Source organism: Dermochelys coriacea, chromosome 2 (genome assembly GCF_009764565.3).
Source record: "Dermochelys coriacea isolate rDerCor1 chromosome 2, rDerCor1.pri.v4, whole genome shotgun sequence".
NCBI classification, from domain to species: Eukaryota; Metazoa; Chordata; order Testudines; family Dermochelyidae; genus Dermochelys; species Dermochelys coriacea.
In genome coordinates, this window is record NC_050069.1 from 95,797,105 (window position 1) to 95,818,131 (window position 21,027).

General features: G+C 50.9%; 1 long non-coding RNA gene across 1 annotated transcript in view; it reads left to right on the forward strand.

The window, feature by feature from the left end:
• The first annotated feature begins 468 nt into the window (after positions 1-468).
• Positions 469-21,027, forward strand: part of LOC122458463 — a 28,186-nt gene continuing 7,627 nt past the window's right edge. The window contains exons 1-2 of the long non-coding RNA XR_006278520.1: positions 469-511; positions 3,369-3,376. This is a non-coding gene — a long non-coding RNA (uncharacterized LOC122458463). The remainder of the gene's footprint in view (positions 512-3,368; positions 3,377-21,027) is intronic.

Sequence of the window (21,027 nt, forward strand, 5' to 3'; positions counted from 1 at the left end):
CTGCTTTTGGAGGAAAATACATTAATGTCCCTTTAAACTTGTAATGAAATATTTTGGCTGGACCATACCACTGATTTCAATGGGACTATGCTCAGTTTATGCAATCTGTTCAAAAATAAAAGTGTCTGCAGGATCAAGCTCTAAATGGACAGACACAGTGCACTCTAGACCAATGACCAGAGAAAGATTATTGGGGGTGGGTTTTAAAATCAGGTATTCAGTAGTACTGTTCACTTAGGTGGATGTAATGTAGCTGTAACAGCGTTGAGAGAGAGACTTTTTAAAGAAAACTCCAAGGGTTAAATACTCACCTATTCTAAATCAGTATAAAGAAAAGGAGTACTTGTGGCACCTTAGAGACTAACATTTATTTGAGCATAAGCTTTCATCGATGAAGTGAGCCGTAGCTCACGAAAGCTTATGCTCAAATAAATTTGTTAGTCTCTAAGGTGCCACAAGTACTCCTTTTCTTTTTGCGAATACAGACTAACACGGCTGCTACTCTAAATCAGTATAGTTCCATTTACTTTTAATGGAGCTATGCTGGTTTGCTACAGCTGAGGATCTGGATTAGAAGTTTTTAATGGTGTAAATGCCTTGCGGAGATGAGGAGTTTCAATTTTAATGAAATGCTGTAAGTCTGTCTGTATGCTAGTCATAAGACACTTTCCATGATAAAACTCTACCTATTTATTTTACACAAGATGAGAGCCTGGCTCAATGATACAAGTAATGGAAGTTTTTCCTCCTTGGCTAGGACAGAATTATGCCTTTGAATACAAATAGTTTTCAAATTATGCTACTTCTTATGAGCATCTGAAACTTTTGTGTGTTTGTGTGCTTGGCAAACGGACAATCAGAGGCACTGATCATCCTTTATAATTTTGCCGCTCTAGCAAAGATGTGATCTTCAATCACACCTCTGGTTTAAAACTTAAGAGATCAATACTGTTTTTATTTTGCTGTTTGATAACCTGCTGAAAATGCAGTTCATGTTTCCTATAATGCATTTATTTCAGTGACCATTTGTCATTTTTCAATACTTTAGATGATATGGAAACATCAAGAGACAGTAAGCAAGGCAAATATAGCTACACGTGTCCCTCAATGTGTCACCTGCCATAAAGAAGATATCCTCAAGAGGACTTGCTGAATGTGCTAACCAGCTTGCCAGGCACCAGGGAGGATGCCTATTGCATTGCAGAGGAAGCAATGAAGGATATATATTACTATTTCCTGGACAACTGTCCACTGCAGGCATTTAGTATATTTTTAATATTACTAATTGACTCACATTTCTTTCCTCTTTCTTCTCCGCTTACCAAATACTAAATAAAATATATAAGGACAAATTTTCAAAGGAATCTTCTTAATTGATGTATTTTATGCACACAAAAATCCTGTAGGCAATTGCTGTGTATTATGCCTGTTTGAGTAGGATATTTTGCACACAAACTGATACAGGTGCAGATGTTTAAGGCATTATTTAGAAGGTTTTTTTTGTTTTTATGAATACCCCACAAATTATCTCTCTTCTCTAGAAGGCTCAGCCAGTTCTTAGGACTAAATACTGTCAAATTTTGTGGTGATCTCAGAGAGTGAAATTTACTTCCTTGTAGAGGCACAAGGCTTATTCACTGCTTAAGACCTAGTTGGAGGGCTTAAGGGGGATTTATGTGAGCTGGTCAACAAAACCAGTTTAAATTATTTTCTGTGTCATACTGCCACTATGTTTAGCTTTTCATATAGTACAGCATATAACATGACTGATACACAGGTATTCGGTGTACTTTTTGCCACAGTATATAGAGATTTCATATAATATAAGGGACTTAAAAAATGGATTCTAAGAAAATCAAAGAATTGGTGGATAAGGTTCCATAGGAAGAAAAAATCTAAGGGATAAATTAGATCAGGAGAGCAGGCAGTTTCTTAAGAGACAATAATAAATATACACCTGAAAACTATTCCAATGTGAAGGAAAGATAGGAAGAACTGTAAGAGACCAATATGGCTCCATCAGGAACTCTCTAATGACCTGCACATTTTTAAAAAAAGGAATCTTATACAAAGTAGAAATATGGACAAATTGCTAAGGATGACAACAAAAGATTAGCACAAGCGTGCAGGGACAAATTGAGAGAGGCTAAGGCACATAATGAATTACACCTAACTAGGAACATAAAAGACAATAAGAAGAGGTCCTTTAAATACATTAAAAGTAAGAATAAGATGAAGGATGGTGCAGTCCTTTACTCAGTGGGAAGGAAAGCTAATAACTGATGACACCAAGAAGGCTGAGGGCTTTAATGCCTATTTTGCTTCATTCTTCACTAAAAAGGTTAATGGTGACCAGATAATCAGCACAAACAACAAACAAACAAACAACAACAACAACATGGGGGAAGGAACAGAAACTAAAATAGGGAAAGAACAGGCTAAAGACTATTTAGATGAGTCAGATGTATTCAAGTCAGCAGGGCCTGACTGAATTCATCATAAGAAGGTAAGTGAAGCCATCTCAGAAACATCAGCAATTATATTTGAGAACTCATGGAGGATAGGTGAGGTCCCAGAGGACTAGAAAAAAGAAAACATAGTACCTATCTTTAAAAAGGGGAATGAAGAGGATGTAGGGAATTATGGTCCAGTCAGCCTAATTTTCATACGTGAAAAGATAATGGAACAAATTATTAAACAATCAATTTGTATATATGCACTTGGAGGATTATGTGGTTATAAGGAATATCCAGCAGGAATTTGTCAAGAACAAGCCATGCCAAACCACTCTAATTTTCTTTTTTGACAGGGTTACCAGCCTAATGAGTAGGAGGGAAGCAGTAGACATAATATATCTTGATTTTAACAAGGTGTTTGACCCAGTCCCACATAACAATCTCACAAGTAAACTAGGGAAATACTGTCAAGATGAAATTACTATGAAGTGAGTGCACAACTGGTTGAAAGACCATACTTAAAGTAATTATCAAGGGTTCACTGTCAAAATGGGGTCCTATATAGGGCAGTCCTGGGTCCAGTACTATGCAATATGTTCATATGCTTATAAAATTTGCAGAAGACACCAGCTGGGAGGGAATGCCCTTGACAAATAAGAGATAAGTCATCTGAAGTCAACAAGAATAAATTCAATCAAAACAAATTCAAAGTACAACTTTTAGGAAGGAAAAAAATAAGATGCACAACTACAAAATAGAGAATAAATGGCTATGTAGTAGTACTGCTGAAAGATATCCGGGGGTTATAGTGGAAGGGATCTATGGGTTATTGTGGATTAAAAATTGTGTCTAAGACAGCAATTTGATGCAGTTGTAAAAAAAGGGTAATAGCATTCTGGGGTGTATTAACAGTGTCATACGTAAGACATGGGAGGTAATTGATCCTCTCCATGTAGCATTGAAAAGGCGTTAGCTGGAGTAGTGTGTCCATTTCTGAGTGCCATACTTTAGGAAAGATGGGGATAAATTGGAGAGAATCTAGAGGGGAGCAAAGAAAATTATAAAATGTTTAGAAAACCTGACCTATGAGGAAAGATTAAAAAAACCTGGACATGTTTAGTCTTGAGAAAAGGAGACAGAGGAGGGACTTGATAATAATCTTCAAATATATGTTAAAGAGCACAGAGATTGTTCTCCATGTCCACTAAAGGGAAGACAAATGGCATTTAGAACTGATCCAAAGATGAGAACAATTTTTTTCCAAAAAATGCTGACATTTCTAAGTTGGTTTCATTCAGAAATGTTTGAAATGGACCCATTTTGGTTTTATTTTTAATGCAATGTTTTTCATTTTTAAAAAACTTATTGAAAGCATTAACGAAAACACTATGTAAATAGTTACAGATTTTTCATTTACTGACAAAAATTAAGAACATTTTAAAAAAGCATTCAAAGGACTATAGAAAAAAGTCCCAGAGAAAGGCACAGCATTTCTCTTTCTTCCCCTCCCCCACTCTCTCTCTCTCACACAAATTAACAATGTCATCCATTTTTGATGAAAATGTATTTTTTGTGAGTCATTTTTTCAACGAATTTTATGATGTCTGTGTGTGCGCGCGCACATGCATGCATGCATGCATGCACAGTGTCTTGCAGTAGCAGACCATAGTTAAGCTTGTGTCGTATTTTTCTTTGTTCGTTTTACAAGGTCTGTACCTCAGTGTCTCTCAGCTTTTATCAGAACCTTTTTTTGTAAACCATTGGAAAATTTGATCCAAATTCCAGCCACTAATTCATGTGTCTGGAATGATCTTCAATGTGTATTTTGTTGGCTTTTTTAGGAAATTTGGGGAAGTTGGAACACCAAAAAAGCCTTATATCTCCCCCCCCCCCACCACCACACACACAGTTCACATTCACTGCCCCATTCTGCTATCGGAGAATCTCTATTGATCACTTCCTCCCTCCCTCCCTCCCTCCCTCCCTCCAGTTCATTGTCATGCTTGGCAAGAGTCAATGTTGTCCTGGGAACAGCTTCTTTTTTCATAACTGACTTACTTCATGTGACAGGGTCAGGCCAGATTGCTACAGGAGAGTGATCCTACTGGGATCCAGGAAGTGGGTGGGCAGAAGAATTAATGAAAGCCCACCCACTGCTAAAGGACCTCCCCCCCAGCCTAAGGGGAGGATCCACATGACCTGGAAGCCAAATGAGTCTGGGGGACAACTAATGAGATAAGAGGGACAGAAGTGAGGTCAAAGGGTCAAACAAAGGGAACTTCACAGGGACCCCGAGCAGAGAACTCCAGACAGCACTCACTGCTCCTCGAAGGCATCAAGGGAACCAGTAGATGCTGCCCAGAGGAACTCTGCCCAGATGCATGAACAGATGGAAGATTGGCCAACCTCCTCTCCCTGGTTTTACAGATGGACATTTTAGCCAGGGCTAGGAGGAAGTTGTCCAGGAGATCCTGTGACTTTGGGGCCATGGATAGGGAGTGAATAGATAAAAAGGTGAGGGGGAAAAGTGCAATCAAAAAATGTAACAGGATGTCTAAGAGAAGCCAGAAGAGGGGCTGCTCCCTGAAGTGCACCAGGTTGACATGCACAAGGGTCTCCCTCACACCGCAGAAGGTGCAGGTGTCCAGGACGGGATGTGAACCGCACCAAGTACACATGCATGCTCACAGCTCCATGAAGGAGCCGCCAACTGATATCCCCAGAAGGCCTCAGGACCAGGGTGGAATATAGACTGGCCCACCATGGCTTCTTACCCTCCAGAGGTGGCAGGAGGTCCTGCCACTTTGTGTCGGGGTGGGGCGTGAGGGTGAGGATGTGAAGGGTGTGGAGCACGAGCATGTATAGATGTTTCCTCGGTGCAGTCTGGAAATGAACCGGCTGCAAATTGTGCAGCCAGCTCATGGTGAAGGGGCTGGGGCTGGTCGGGTCCACAGGACAGGGGCCCAATGAAAAGGTCCGGAGAGTCTGGGTGGAGGGTGGGTGGGGTGTGCCCTTTCGCAGCACCCAGTTGAGGTAGGTCTGAGCACTGGACGGTAAAGCGGCCCTCACCTCCTGAAGTATACGGCAGGAAGTACAAGGTCTGGAGAGCCCCATGCACCAAGCAAGTGCCAGGGGATCCAGCCAGTCTCCCCAGTTGTAGTCCCATGGACTTTGGTGACTTCTGCCAGGACCAACCTCTGGTGCACCAATAGGGACTCTGCCACCTGCACACGGATGGCGGGTTGTGTAGCAGGGGCTCCGCTTGAAGATCTGCCCCCTTGGTGGCTGCCACAGACTTGGTCTCTGAGAACAGTTTCCAGGTCCGGAGAAGGTCCTGGTAGAAGACCGGCAACCCGGTGAGGTCTCATGGAAGACCTTGGTTCGGCTCAGGGAAGGGGACCCTCAATGATGCCAGGCTCAGGCTCTATGGCTGGTGTAGTAGCCATGGCATCGGGACGTGGACAGTCTTCAGCGGGGTGCCTGCCCGGGAAGGAGGTCGGTTGCCCCACACCTATTAGGGATAGCCCATGGGACACGGCCACGTGGCACTGGCCATCGCCTCAGTAGGGTCAGCGGCTGTCAGCGGGGTGCCATCTGCGGTTGGGTGGATGTAAGAGCCCAGGGGACCTTTGGAGATGGGAGCCGAAGTAGCGGTTAGGGGGAGGGAGCATGGGGAAAGGGGGGCCGGGGTGAGGTTGCTTTGATTGTGGCCCCCTGGAAAAGGGTCATCCTCCCCTGGGTGACCACAGTCAGACCCAGGTCCTTGATCGCCTCATAAATGGAGGGGAGATCATCTTCCACCACCCCAGGGCTCTCCCCCGACTCCCGTAGCGACGCTCTTCATGGCTTCCAGGGGCTTCAACTCTTACAGGGGCAGGAGGGGCTCCATCGGGAGGCCTCTGAGGGAAGGGACTCTAGTGGAGAGGCAGTAATGACCTCCAGTTCTGCCACATCTTCCCCAGCCAGCACTGGTGGACAAAATCCACCTGGGGTCAAGGCGGAAGGCCCAGCATCAGTGCCCTCCTTCCTGGTCTTTTGGGAGACTTCCACATTGGTGGGAAGGAGCAGAGCTCAAGCTTTCCGCTTGCCCCACTACCCCTGTACTACAGGCCATCCCTCCACGGCATCATCTGGGGGCTGGCTAACAGGGGTGGGGTCGGGGGTAAGGGCAATGGCTCAGGGAGTCGGGGAGGTAGCGGTAGGGCAGCATGAGGGAGGGAAGATTCCCTCTGGGGCGGGACCTCTCCAATGCTCAGTGGTATCCCCACCTCACCCTCCTCCATAGGCCCCACCAGATTGCAGGCAGCAGGGATGGGGCTCTCCCACTCATCTGGGCATACTGGGGGAGGTTTCCCTTGGGCCGGAATGGGAGCTGTGGTGGGCTGGGAAGGAGAAGGGGTGGCTCCAGGCTGCCGGGGACACCACCACCACAACCTGTGATGGGTCCTTTCTGCCCGCTAGCCATTGGACTGCCACCTGGAGTTGCTGGAGCCGCCTAGAAGATGCTGGAGCCTCGAGGATGAAGACAAAGAGGACCATTTGCCACAGGGGGAGCGCTTGGAGATTCTGCAGACCACGGGGGAGGGAGCCTCACGGATTGAGTAACCTTTGAACTGTGCTTTTGTGGTGGGGGTCTTGACTGTGTTCATGAGGACATGGGGTGTGGCGTGGAGCCTGCCCCCTGGTCCATCCATGCGTCCCCCGTTTGCCCCTCCACCACTCCCAGTGGACACTTACCATCTGCTTTGGCTCCTGCCTCTGGGACTCAGCTGCTTACCTCTCGGATGGAGATAAAGGGTCTCCCAGTTGTATCGGAGCTCTCGGAAGCGGCGCAGGGAGGCATGCGACAGTACGCTCCATGCCAGACTACCTGCACCATAAAAGGAGTCTCTGCAGGGCCTGGAGGTGGAAGACATTGACCTCAGTGTGTAGACACTTCAGACCCTGCCCTCCCTCCTCCAGGGGTGTCCAGAGCAGCAGCAAGAGCTGGGGCAGGGATCCCTCACTACCCTCCTCTCGGAAGTGGGCCAGCAGGTCGCCCAAGGAGCTGTAGTTGGAGCAGCAGCAACTGGAGGTTGGGGGTTCAGCAGCCCAGCACCAAGCAGGTAGCAGAGAAGTGGGGGGGTGGTGTCTGGCCCAGCCAGGGGAGCAACTGGAGCAGCAACAAGAGCTCAGAGCCTAGCAGCACCAGGAGGAGCAGCAGCCCTCTCCCTCCTTCCTCCCTCCAGGCCAGAGGGCTACAGAAGAGTGATCCTATTGGGATCTGGGAAGTGCTAAAGGATCTCCCCCATCCCCCTAAGATGGGTATCCACAGAACCTGGAAACCAAATGAGTACGGGGGACAACTAATGAAACAATAGAGACAGGAGTCTCTGGTTAAAGGGTCAAACGAAGGGAACTGGACGGGGACACCGAGCAGAGAACCCCAGACAGAGCCCACTGCTCCTCAAAGGCGTCAAGGGAGTCAGAGGACGCCAACCAGAGGAACTCTGCCCGGCTACGTGAACAGACCGAGGATCGGAAATAGGCCCCACAGTCACAGGAGACTCCATCGGCCAACCTCCCCACACTGGTTTTATAGATGGCCATTTTAGCTATGGCCAGGAGGAGACTGACTAGGAGATCCTTAGACTTTGTGGGGCCATGGATAGGGAGTGCATAAGTAAGAAGAAGGTTAGGGGAAAAGTGCAATCAAAAATGTAAGAAAATATTGGTGAGGAGATGGAATAGGGACTGCAGCCTGGCACGCTCCAAGTATGTGTGTGCCAGGGTTTCCCTCACGCTGCAAAAAGGGGCAGGTGTCTGGGATTGAGATGAACCGCACCACGAACACGCCCGTGCTCATGGCTCCGTGAAGGAGCCGCCAACTGACATCCCCGACGGGCCTCGGGCCTAAGGTGGAATATACGCTGGCCCATCGGGGCTCCTCACCCTCTAGAGGTGGAAGGAGGTCCTGCCATTTTGTATCAGGGTGGGACACGAGCATGTATAGATGTTTTCTTGGCACAGTTTGAAAGCAGACTGGCTGCATCTCGTGCAGCCGGCTTACAGTGAAGGGGTGAGGGGGTTGGTTGGGTCCACGGGGCAGGGATCCAATTAAAAGGTCCGGCAGGCCTGGGATAGGTGGGGCGTGCCCTCGTGCAGGACCCGGTCGAGATAAACCCGAGCAGAGGGCAGCAAAGCGGCCTTCACCTCCTGAAGTATGCGCCGGGGAGTACAAGGTCTGGAAAGCCCCATGCGCTGAGCAAGCGTTAGGGGATCCAGCCAGTCTCCCCGGTCATAGTCCAGGAGGTCTCCGACTCTTGTGACCTCTGCCAGGACCAACCTCTGGCGCACCGAGTGGGACTCCGCCACCTGCACACGGAGCTGGGGGTTGTGTAGCAGGGGCTCCACGAAGAGATCTGCCCCCTCGGTGGCCGCCACGGACCTGGTCTTTGTAAAGAGTTTCCAGGTCCGGAGGAGGTCCTGGTAGAAGACCGGCAGCCCGGAGAGGTCTCGCAGAAGACCTCTCGGAAGGAGATAAAGGAACTGCTGGTCGTATCGGAGCCCTTGGAAGTGGCGCAGGAAGGTGTGCGCCAGTATGCTCCACGGCGGACTACTTGCACCATAAAGGAGCCTCTGCAGGGTCTGGAGGCGGAAGACATGGACCTGAGTGAGCAGACATTTCAGGCCCTGCTCTCCCTCCTCCAGAGGTAGATGGAGAACCCCTGCAGAGACGCAGTGCAGTCCTGACCAAAAGAACTCCAGAATCGATATCCGGAGGTTGGCCAGGAAACCCGGGCCAGGACCAGGGTGTTGAGCTGTTACCAGAGCACGAACAGGACTAGTTGATTAAGCACCAGCACTCTTCCTTGAAGGGAGAGGCATTGGAGTAGTCCTGTCCATTTCTTGAGCTGCTCTGTCACCCCGCCCTCTAAATTCTGCCAGTTCTCTGGCAGAGAGGGATGCGTGGCAGAAAGGTAAACACCGAGACAGAGCAGCGGACCCGTGCTCCACCGGATGGCCTGAAGCACGGATGGGAGGTAGCTCGCCTGCCATCAGTCCCTTACCACCAAGCCAGACCTCTTGACCCAGTTGACCCGCATGGAGAAGGCTGCCGAATAGATGGCCTGGCAAGCCTCCACCCGCACCATATCGCCCGGGTCGTGGACCACGAGGAGCACGTCATCAGCGTACGCCGACAGGACCAGCCGCAGCTCTGGCTCCCGCCGCACCAACCCCGTCAATCTCCTTCGGAGGAGACAGAGGAAGGGCTCAATCGCCAGAGCGTACAGCCTGCCGTACTCCTCACCCAAAGCTGACCGGTTCAGTCAGTGTCCAATTGAGCCTGACCAGACACTCTGCAGATGTGTACAGCGCCCAGAGAAAACCCACAAACTGGGGTCTGAAGCCAAATGCCTGCAGAGTGCTCAGGAGATCCACGAGATCCACCCTGTTGAATGCTTTATCCTGATCTAAAGACAGGGGGGCGAACGACAGACCATCCCTACACCCGAGTTCCAAAAGGTCCTGGACCAGATATAGGTGGTCGAAGATGCTGCAGCCCGGGACAGTGTAGGTCTGGTCTGGGTGGACCACGTCCGCCACCACGGACCCTAGCCGCAGCGAGATGGCTTTTGCTACGACTTTGTAGTCCGTGCTGAGGAGCGAGACGGGACGCCAATTCCGTAAATCGCAGAGGTCCCCCTTCTTCGGGCTCACTGCCAGGGCATAGATGTTAACGAGGTTGAATATGAGCCCCTCCATGAGGACCCGTACGTGCAGCAGGTGGCCCGGCACAGCCTCGGTGACCCCCTAGCACCTTGGGCCATAGGTCGTGGGAGAACAGGGTCACCTCTCCAGCCGCATGAACTGTGAGATGGTTAAAATAGACCCTTTCCCCGAATCCAGCCGCCAGCTGTCTTCGGTGGTCGGATCCGTATGGGTCTCCTGCAGGAAAACCACAGAGTACCCCCTCTCCTGAAGGAAGGAGAGCACCTGAGACCTGGGACAAGAGGTAGCACCGGGCCTCCCCCATGGAGTAGTGCACCCGGTAATGGGATCCCTGATAGGGGACTAGGAAGGACCCCTCGAGTGCCTCTCCATCACGCGCCACCGGCGGCAATTGAAGTTGCACTTGCCGGTGGAACGAGAGGACGTGACGGAGGGCGGGGTCTTTGCAGCCCAACGGGAGAGGGCTGATGACAGAGATGGGTTTCCCCAAGGTAGAGATGGCGGGTAACAGGGCGGCATTGGGAAGAAAGAGAGGGATGGAGGTCAGGACCAGGTGGACGCCCAGGTCCTCTAGCGGCTCAAGGTGGACAAACATGTCCCCTACTGCCAGGCCTTTCTCCACTGCCTCCTGGGCAGCGGCCTCTGATGCTAAAAAGAAGATGACCTTGCCATACATTTTGGAGGCCGCCTCAATGGCCGTGGGCCCCACCACTCTCGCCAACGCCCGCACGTAGGTCTCCATGTGGGTCGAGGCAGGCACCAGGAGGCAACAGATGCCGTGCTTCCTGGTCATGGTGGGAAAGGGTCCCCGGCTGCTATAGATGGTAGCGGAGGTGGTGGGCAGGAGAGATGACGTAGCGGCAGGTGGGGGGGCTGCCGCCACCTGGGCGTATGCAGGGGGAGGGACACCCGCAGAGCTGGTGGAGGGAACAGCGTGGAAGGACGCCACAGCCGGTGACAGGCCGCGGCAGTGGGGGCCGCCCCTGCCATGGAGGGCCTGGTCTTCTTAGCAGGGCCCTTCCCCTTCTTCTTACCCTGGCCCTTCCCACCGGCTGGGAGGGGCTCCCCCAGAATCTGAGGGGGAAAAGCATATGGCAGCAGCAGAGGTCATCCTGGTGTCCGTCACTGCTGGCGCCCCAGCAGGGGTGGTGGGATATGGTTTGGCAGCGGCGGTAGCGGCTTGCAGGGGGGACGGAGGGGCAGGCGGGGGAGGGGAAGCTGGGACTGCTGGAGGGGCTCCACCCATCTCGTCCCCCGCTGTTGTGAGCGGAGAGGAAAGGGAAGACACCAGAAGGAGGAGGGGAAAGGGGAAGCAGGTCGACCACTCCTCCCTGCTAGGCTGCAGGCAAGGGAGGAGGGCGCCAAAAGGGGTAGGCTGGAAGGGGGGCAATCAGAGGTTAGGGGTCAGTCATCGACACAGGGTGGAATTCCGGCTCCTCTAGGGGAGCGGGGGATACAACAACATTGGGGGTGCAGTGAAGAGGGTTGGTTGAAACTAAAATGGGGAGTGGCACAAGCGTATGGGAGGGGGCATGGGCACATGGAGCAAGGGGCTAAGCAGGCTGGAAGTAGGGCAGGGAAACCAAGGGGCTAGCTTCAGAGGCTGGAGGCAGGGCAAACAAACAGAGGCTTCAGAAGGAAATGGGCAGGGCAGGCAAACAAACTGAAGCTAGTAAGGGGGGCTGGGGCATAAAGGAGGAGCAAAAGCTGTAAGGGCAAATGGGGCAGGTTGCAAGGGCAAAGCTGTGAGGTAGGCAGTCTGGGGGCGGGCACATGCACCCACCTGCGCTTGCACAAAGTCAGTTTGGGCTGGTTACTGCTTCTGGGCCAAAGCGTGGAATCGGGGCGTGGCAAGCCAAGCAAGCAGCTGAGTCCAGAGGCAGGAGCTGAGGCAGATGGTATACAGCCAGAGGGGGTGGTGGAGGGGGCAGTAGTGGTGGGGGTTGGGGGGGACACACAGATGGATCGGGGGCAGCTCCATGCCACACCCTGTGTCCCTGGAAACACGGTCAAGACCCCCACTGCAAGAGCACAGTTTGAAAGTTACTCAGTCTTACGGCCCCCTCCATGGTGGTCTGCAAAGTCATGGAAGATGCGGACCTGCCGGTAGGCTGCAGCACCCTACTTCCTGGTCCTTTTGCCCTCCCCCATGAGGGCCCTCACAGCCTGGAGGATAAGATGGAAGTCCCCACATCGCTGGAGAGCGAGCTGCACCTTGTTACGGGAGCCATGAACGTCCTCGAGGAACTCCTGAAGCTCCTCTCGCAGCGTATGGGGGCCAGGGTCACTAGCCCCCGGCTTTGCTCCGGAGGGACCGCCGACACAGCCCCGTGGCCCACTGAGATGGGCAGGAAGGGGTGGACCCCCGACATGGTGCCCGATGGGCTGGCACAACATGGCCCCCCTCAAACCCCAGCTCAACTGGGGGCAGCAGAGGGAAGAAAACAGCCCCTGGTGAATTGGGACTGGGAAATGCAGAGGCCACTCACTGGGAACTATCCTCTGGGGGCGAGGAAGTGGTGGCCCCAGGGGCGGCAAGGATATCCACGGGAGGTGGAGGGGACAGGGATGGGGTCGACAACAAGGACAGGGCAGGGATCCAGAGTAGGAGCAGGACAGGGGTTGGAAGCAGAGGCAGGGAAAGGGGCAAGGGCAGGATCCTGGGCTCCAGGAGCCATGCAGCTGGAGATTGGCCCCCCTTGGTGGAACTCAAGGGACTGGGAGGTGGGAAGGGGGCCCTCCATGATGCCGGGCTCTGGCACCACGGCCGGTGGAGTAGCCATAGCAACTCCAGTGGGGTCCCCTCCCTGGAGGAGATCTGTTGCCCCACGCCCACAAGGGACAGCCCGTGGGGCCCGGGTCCCAGCCACACGGCACCGGCTGTCGCCTCAATGGGCTTGGCGGCCAACAGGGTGCCACCTGTGGCTGGGCAGATGGAAAAGCCCAGGCAACCCTCGGGGTCAGGAGCAGAAACAGCAGTTAGGGAGGAGGAGCATGGAGAAGGGGGGCAGGGGTGAGGTCGCTCAGATCGAGGCCCGCTGGCAGAGGGTCGTCCTCCCCCTGGGTGACCGGGGTCAGACCCAGGGCCTCGATCTCCTCGTAAATGGAGGGGAGTTCCCCTTCCACCACCCCGGAGGTCTCCCCGCCAATGTCCGAAGTGACGCTCACCTCGGGGCTCACAGGGGCTCCGGATGGTAACGGGGCAGGAGGGGCTCCATCGGGGGCCTTGAAAGGAAGGGGCTCCAATGGAGGGACGGTACTGCCCTCCCGTGCTGCTATGCCTTCCCCAGCCGGCACCGGGGGATGGAACGCGCCTGTGGGCAAAGCAGAGGGCTCGGCATGGGTGCCCCCTCTTTTGGTCTTCCAGGGGGCTTCCGCATCGGTGGAAGGGAGCGGAGCTCGAGCCTTCCACTTGCCCCGCTTCCCCTGGACAAGGGCCCAGCCCATCATGGCATCATCGGGGGCCGGCTAACAGTGGTCGGGTTGGGAGGCAGGGGCGATGGCTCAGGGACTGTGGGAGGCAGCGGTGGAGCAGCATGAGTTAGGGAAAAATCCCCCTGGGGCGGACCCTCTCCCACACTCAGTGGTATCCCTGCTGCACCCTCCTCTAGATGCCCCGGCGGACTGCAGGCAGCAGAGGCGGGGCTCTCCCGCTCGTCTGGGCATGCTGGAGGGAGCGCCCCTTGGGTCTGAGCGGGAGCAGTGGTGGACTGAGTGGGAGGAGGGGCGGCTCCCTCCGAGGCTCAAGGGTCCCAAATGCCTCTCCTTGCCGGGCCAAGGGGCAGTCCTTCTGGACGTGCCCCATCGCCCAGCAGAGGTAGCACTGGACCTCCCCTGTGGAATAGTGCACCCGGCAGTGGGCCCCCGGTAGGAGACTAGGAAGGACCCCTCAAGCGCCTCTCCGTCACACGCCGCCGGCAGCAGTTGAAGCTGCACTTGCCAGAGGAATGAGAAGACGTGACGGAGCATGGGGTCCTTGCAGCCAAGTGAGAGAGGGCTCAGGACGGAAAGGGGCTTCCCCAGGGTCGAGAGGGCAGGTAATAGGGCGGCATTGGGAAGGAAGAGAGGGACTGAGGTCAGGACGAGATGGACGCCCAGGTCGTCCAGCAGCTCCAGGGGGACGAACACCCCCCCCCACTGCCAGGCCCTTCTCCACCGCCTCCTGGGCAGTGGCCTCCAATGCTAAAAAAAAAAAAAAAAAAAAAAAAAAAAAAAAAAAAAGACGACCTTCCCATACATTTTGGAGGCCGCCACAATGGCTGTGAGCCCTACTACCCTCGCTAAAGCCTGCACGTAGGTCTCCACGGGGGGGTATCAAGGGCTCGTAGGGGACAGTCACCGACTCAGGGTAGAAATCCGGCTCCTCTAGCTTCACTAGGGGAGGGAGGTCACAAGAACGTTAGGGCGGGTGCAGTGAAATAGGGGCAAACTCAAACAGGGGAAGAGCACAAGCGCATGGGCAGGGGCTTGGGTGCACTGGGTAAGGGGAAAATCAGGGAAGGGGTACCACGTGGGGAGGGGGGAGAACCAGGCCGGAAGCAGGACAAGGAACCGAGGAGTTAGCTTCAGAGGTCAGGGCAGGGCAAACAAACAAAAGCTGCAGAGGGAGAAGGGTGGGGCAGGTAAAACAAAACTGAAGCCAGTGAGTTGCTGGGGTAAAGGGGAGGGCAAAAAGGGGCAGGGAACGGGGGACAAAGCTGGGGTACACAAAAGGGGTCCAGTCCAGGGGTGGGGGCACGTGCGCCCACGTGCGCTTGCAGAGAGTCAGTTTGGGCTGGCTGCTGCTTCAGGCCCAGAAGGTGATGAAAGGACACGGCAGGCCAAGCAAGCAGCTGAGTCCAGAGGCAGAAGGTACACAGCCAATGGGGGTGGTAGAGGGGGCAGCAATGGTGGTACTGATGGGGGTTGGGGGGGGACACACAGATGAATCAGGGGGCAGCTCAGCTCCACACCACACCCCATGTCCCTAGAAACACACTCAAAACCCCCACCACAAGAGCACAGTTTGAAAATTACTCAGTCTTAAGGCCCCCTCCACGGTGATCTGCAAAGTCTCTAGGTGCTCCCCCACTGGCAGATGGTCCTCTCCTTCTCCTCCTTGGGGCTTCAGCAGCTCCAGGCAGCAGACTCCACAGCTGTTCCAGGAACTCCAGGTGGTGGTCCAGGCAGACAGAAAGGACCCAGCCAGCCAGCAACCAGGTAGCAGAGAAGGGGGGTGGTATCTGGCCTAGCCAGGGGAGTAGCTGGAGTAGGAACAGCAGCAGGGAGAGCCGGTCCTAGCAGCTACCACCCTCTCCTTCCTTCTCCCTCTAGGCCAGAGAGCTATAGGAGAGCAATCAGAGGAAGAGCTATTAGTCCCCGATTAACCAGGTTCCTTTTCCCTGGGTAAGGGAACAGGGAAAGTTCCAGAACAATCAGGAACTTGCTAGAATCAACTAAAGTGGACTAATTAGGATACCTGGAGCCAATTAAGAAGCTACCAGAATCAATTAGGACAGGCAGGCTAATCAGGGCACCTAGTTTTAAAAAGGACCTCACTGCAGTGAAGTGTATGTGATGAGCTGGGAACAAGAAGTGCAAGCAGTTGAGGGTGAGTAGGCATACTGTTGGGGGACTGTAAAGTACAAGTGTTACCAGATAGGAGGAGGGTTCTGGGGTGAGGATGAAGAAGGTGTTGGGAGGAGGTCCTGGGGAAGTAGTTGAGGGAGTTGTACCTGTTACAAGAGACACTGTAGATGGCTGCAATCCACAGGGTCCTGGGCTGGAAGCCAGAGTAGAGGGTGGGCCTGGGTTCCCTTAATTCCCTATTTGAGACAAGAGGAGGCAACCTGGACTGTGGGTCCCACTAGAAGGGAAGGTCCTTGGCCTATCTTCTGACCCACTAGCTGGGTCAGTAGAGACTGGGGACTGTTCTCCTCCCTTTCCCTATGCTGGTCAGTGATGAGGTTAGCTGATTGAATGGTAGCTTTGAGCCACTAACAAAAGTGGACAAACTGAGGACTGCTGTGAATCTCTGAGGCAAGCAAATCTGCCAATAAGCACAGGCCCCACCAAGGCAGAGGAGAAACTTTGTCACGCTCAGCTTACTATAACATTATTCCAAATAATGCAATGCAAGCATGCTGGGGTTGGATAAGCTCCTGCTGTGCTCTTTGGGTTTATACTATAGTAAGTTCTAATGCAGGGATTGGCAACCTTTGGCATGCCACCTGCCAGGGTAAGCCCCCTTGGTGGGACGGGCTGGTTTGTTTACCTGCTGCATCTGCAGATTCAGCTGATCATGGCTTCCACTGGCCGCAGTTTGCTGCTCCAAAGGTTGCTGAACCCTGTTCTAATGGTTCTCTTCAAAAAGGAAATTGTTAGTTAGTTCCTCAAAGTCTTACATGAAAATAAGATGCAAAATACCAGCTCATTTTCATGTATATGTTGGGGGCTCTGGCTTTCTGAATGTATCTTAAAAACAAACAACAAAAAAAAAGATTGAAGTGATACAAGAGTCCATACTCTGTTTTTTCATACACAATTAAAAACAGTCATTTGAAAGTTACAGTAACAGTTATTTACTATACATCTGTAAATACTGATGTTGGAAGGTTTGTAGTAAAAGGATGTTCTCATTAGGGCAGTTGAATGCCACCCTGGAGACTGGGATTCTTTCTCTGCCTCTGTCGCTGGACAATTCACTTAAACCCAACTTTTCACAGGTAGTCATTTTTTTTGCATGTAATTAAAGTCTGTATATAATTAAGGCTAGGATTTTGTCATGGACATTTTTAGCAAGTCATGGACATGTCACAGGTAATTAACAAAAATTCATGGAAGCTGTGATCTATCCTTGATTTTTTTTACTAAAAATGTTCATGACAAAACAGGGAAGGAGGAGGGTCAAACACCCTGCCCTGCTGTTTCTGGGAGGGACCGCCACCTGTGGCAGTTGGGGACTGGAGTGCTCTGGAGGATCTCCTCCCCCCACCTGGCAGAGGCTGGGGAGCTGTGGGGGATCCACCTGCCACCAGCAGCAGTTCAGGAGCTCTGGGAGATCTGCGCTCCCCCCACCCCCAGCTGCTGGGGAGCTGCCAGGGATCCCCCACCACTCACAGGGACTAGGGAGTTTGGGGGGATTCCCGCAGTGGCAGCTGGGGAGCTGTTGGGGATCACCTACCACCTGTGGGGACTGGGGAGCTCCGTGGGATCCTCCTTTGCCCTCACTGTAGAAGCTGGGGAGCTGCAGAGGATTCCCCTACCACTCCGGGTGGCAGTGATAGCTTGCAGGTCCCATCCTCTGCAGGCTGAAGTCACTGATTCTGTGACTTCCCCAAACTCCATGACCAAATCATAGCCTTAACCATAATGCGCTAATTTATTGTAGTTTAGGTTTATTGATGAGAGCCACTTTAATTTTAAACTTTTTTTGTAAATATACAATTTGGAAAATGTTGGTCTACTCTAATTGTAGTGTTGTAAAGAGTGCTGGTTAAACAATGCATGATTCATATTATAGAGTACATCTAGGGAAAATTAATGAAATTGCATTCAGATAACTGTCTTTGCAGCAGTTTCCAGTGAGGGGAAACTCTGGAAACTAATTTGGGACAGAGCAGGAGGCGTCCTGAAATATTATGAATAAAAACAGTGGGGATGTTTAAAAATATACAGTTCAAACATGTTAAGGAAAATAAGGCATGCAATTTAGGTGAGGGCTATGTGTGTGTTTTTTTTTTTTAAATCTAATTTCCCTTTTTCAGGCACAAATAACTATTAGGGCAATTAAAGCAATTTAGAAGTCTTATGATGGTACCTGATATGTCAGAGCATTCAAGTGGTAAAATATTTGAATGACCTCAATTACATCTCTTAAATTGCAAGCACACAAAGAAACATTGGTCTTAAAATCAAACCCAGGGAATTTGGTTTAGGGGAATATCTAGTTAATCCAATGAAGAACCAGCTTGGGGATAATGTGATTCAAATTAATTTGTGAAAGAGAGTTGTCTGGTTGTGGGCCATAGATAACTCATTCTCTATTGTATCACATTCTGTTTGTGATATCCCAGATGAAGAAACATGAATTCCAGGCGGTAGATGTACTGAGGGGTAAGAGGTAGGAAGAAGCAGTCCGTCAATATAAAAGGAGAAAGCAATAAAATTCACAATGACTACAAAAATAGCGGATACATTTCTTAGGAAATTAAACAAATTTTAAAAAAGATAAATAAAGAGGAAGAAAGGGAATATAATGTAGCCTCAATACTGACGCACTAAAGAATGCTGAACAAAAGAGGGATGGTAGATAAAACTATAATCTTCTGTCAAAGTATCCAATGGAAGAAAACAAAATCATGAGCTTTATTAATAGTAGTAAAGTGTTGAACATAAGTCAGAGAAATGGTATACAAATGCAGGAAGTACAACACAGTACAGCTAAGAAGGAACCTGTGATACAGTATTCAGTTACCCAAAAAGTAAAGGGAATATGAATCTTTAGAAATACAAAGTGACGTGCACCTTCAAACAAAAAAAGCTGAATTGTCATCCTTGTTCTAGCAGCTAACAATAAGGGTCATAGAATATCAGGGTTGGAAAGGACGTCAGGAGGTCATCTAATCCAATCCCCTGCTCAAAGCAGGACCAACCTCCAACTAAATCATCCCAGTCATGGCTTTCTCAAGCCTGACCCCTAAACTTCGAAGGAAGGAGATTCCACCACCTGCTTAGGTAATGCATTCCAATGTTTCACCACCCTCCGATTGAAAAAGTTTTTCCTAATATCCACCTTAAGCTTCCCCACTGCAACTTGAGACCATTACTCCTTGTCCTGTCATCTGCTATCACTGGTTTCAGAGTAGCAGCCGTGTTAGTCTGTATTCGAAAAAAGAAAAGGAGTACCCGTGGCACCTTAGAGACTAACAAATTTATTAGAGCATAAGCTTTCGTGAGCTACAGCTCACTGCATCCGATGAAGTGAGCTGTAGTTCACGAAAGCTTATGCTCTAATAAATGTGTTAGTCTCTAAGGTGCCACGGGTACTCCTTTTCATCTGCTATCACTGAAAACAATCTAGATCCATCCTCTTCAGAACCCCCTTTAGGTAGTTGAAAGCAGCTAGAAAATCCCCCCTCATTCTTCTCTTCCGCAGTCTAAACAAGCCTGGTTCCCTCAGCCTCTCCTCATAAGTCATGTGTTCCAGTCCCCTAATAACTTTTGTTGCCCTCTGCTGGACGCCTTCCAATTTTTCCACCTCCTTCTTGTAAGGGCCTAAAACTGGACACAGTACATCAGATGAGGCTTCACCAATGTTGAATAGAGGGGAGTGATCTGCTGGCAATTCCCCTACTTGTACATCCCCAAAATGCCATTAGCCTTCTTGGCAACAAGGGCACACTGACTCGTATCCAGCTTCTTGACCACTGTAACCCCTGGGTCCTTTTCTCCAGAACTACTGCCTAGCCATTCAGTCCTTAGTCTGTAGCGGTGCATGGGATTCTTCCATCCTAAGTGCAGGACTCTGCACTTGTCCTTGTTGAACCTCATCAGATTTCTTTTGGCCCAATCCTCTAATTTGTCTAGGTCCCTCTGTATCCTATCCCTATCCTCCAGTGTCTCTACCTCTCCTCCCAGTTTAGCGTCATCTGCAAACTTGCTGAGGATGCAATCCACGCCATCCTCCAGATCATTAATGAAGACATTGAACAAAACCAGCTCCAGGACTGACCCTTGGGGCACTCCACTTGATACCAGCTGCCAACTAGACATGGAGCCATTGATCACTACCCATTGAGCCTGACAATCTAGCCAGCTTTCTATCCCCCTTATAGTTCGTTCATCCAGCCCATACTTTATCTTGCTGGCAAGTGTACTGTGGGAGACCATGTCAAAAGCTTTGCTAAAGTCAAGGAATAACATGTCCACTGCCTTCCCCTCATCCACAGAGCCAGTTATCTCTTCATAGAAGGCAATTGGATTAGTCAGGCATGACTTGCCCTTGGTGAATCCATGCTAACTGTTCCTGATCACTTTCCTCTCTTCTAAGTGCTTCAGAATTGATGCCTTGAGGACCACCTCCACGATTTTTCCAGGGACTGAGGTGAGGCTGACTGGCCTGTAGTTCCCCAGATCCTCCTTCTTCCCTTTTTTTTTTTTTAAAAGATGGGCACTACATTATCCTTTTTCCAGTCATCCCCCAATCACCATGAGTTTTCAAAGATAATGGCCAATGGCTCTGCAATCACTTCCACCAACTCCTTTAGCACTCTCAGACACAACGCATCCGGCCCCATGCACTTGTGCTCATCCAGCTTTTCTAAATAGTCCCGAACCACTTCTTTCTCCACAGAGGGCTGGTCACCTCTTCCCCATGCTGTGCTGCCCAGTGCAGTAGTCTGGGAGCTGACCTTGCTCGTGAAGACAGAGGCAAAAAAAGCATTGAGTACATTAGCTTTTTCCACATCCTCTGTCACTAGGTTGCCTCCCTCATTCGGTAAGGGGCCCACACTTTCCTTGACTTTCTTCTTGTTGCTAACATACCTGAAGAAACCCTTCTTGTTACTCTTGACATCTCTTGCTAGCTGCAACTCCAGATGTGATTTGGCCTTCCTGATTTCACTACTGCATGCCTGAGCAATATTTTTCTACTCTTCCCTGGTCATTTGTCCAATCTTCCACTTCTTGTAAGCTTCTTTTCTGTGTTTAAGATCAGCAAGGATTTCACTGTTAAGCCAAGCTGGTTGCCTACCATATTTACTATTCTTTCTACACATTGGGATGGTTTGTCCTTGTAACCTCAATAAGGATTCTTTAAAATACAGCTAACTCTCTTAGACTCCTTTCTCCTTCATGTTGTTCTCCCAGGGGATCCTGC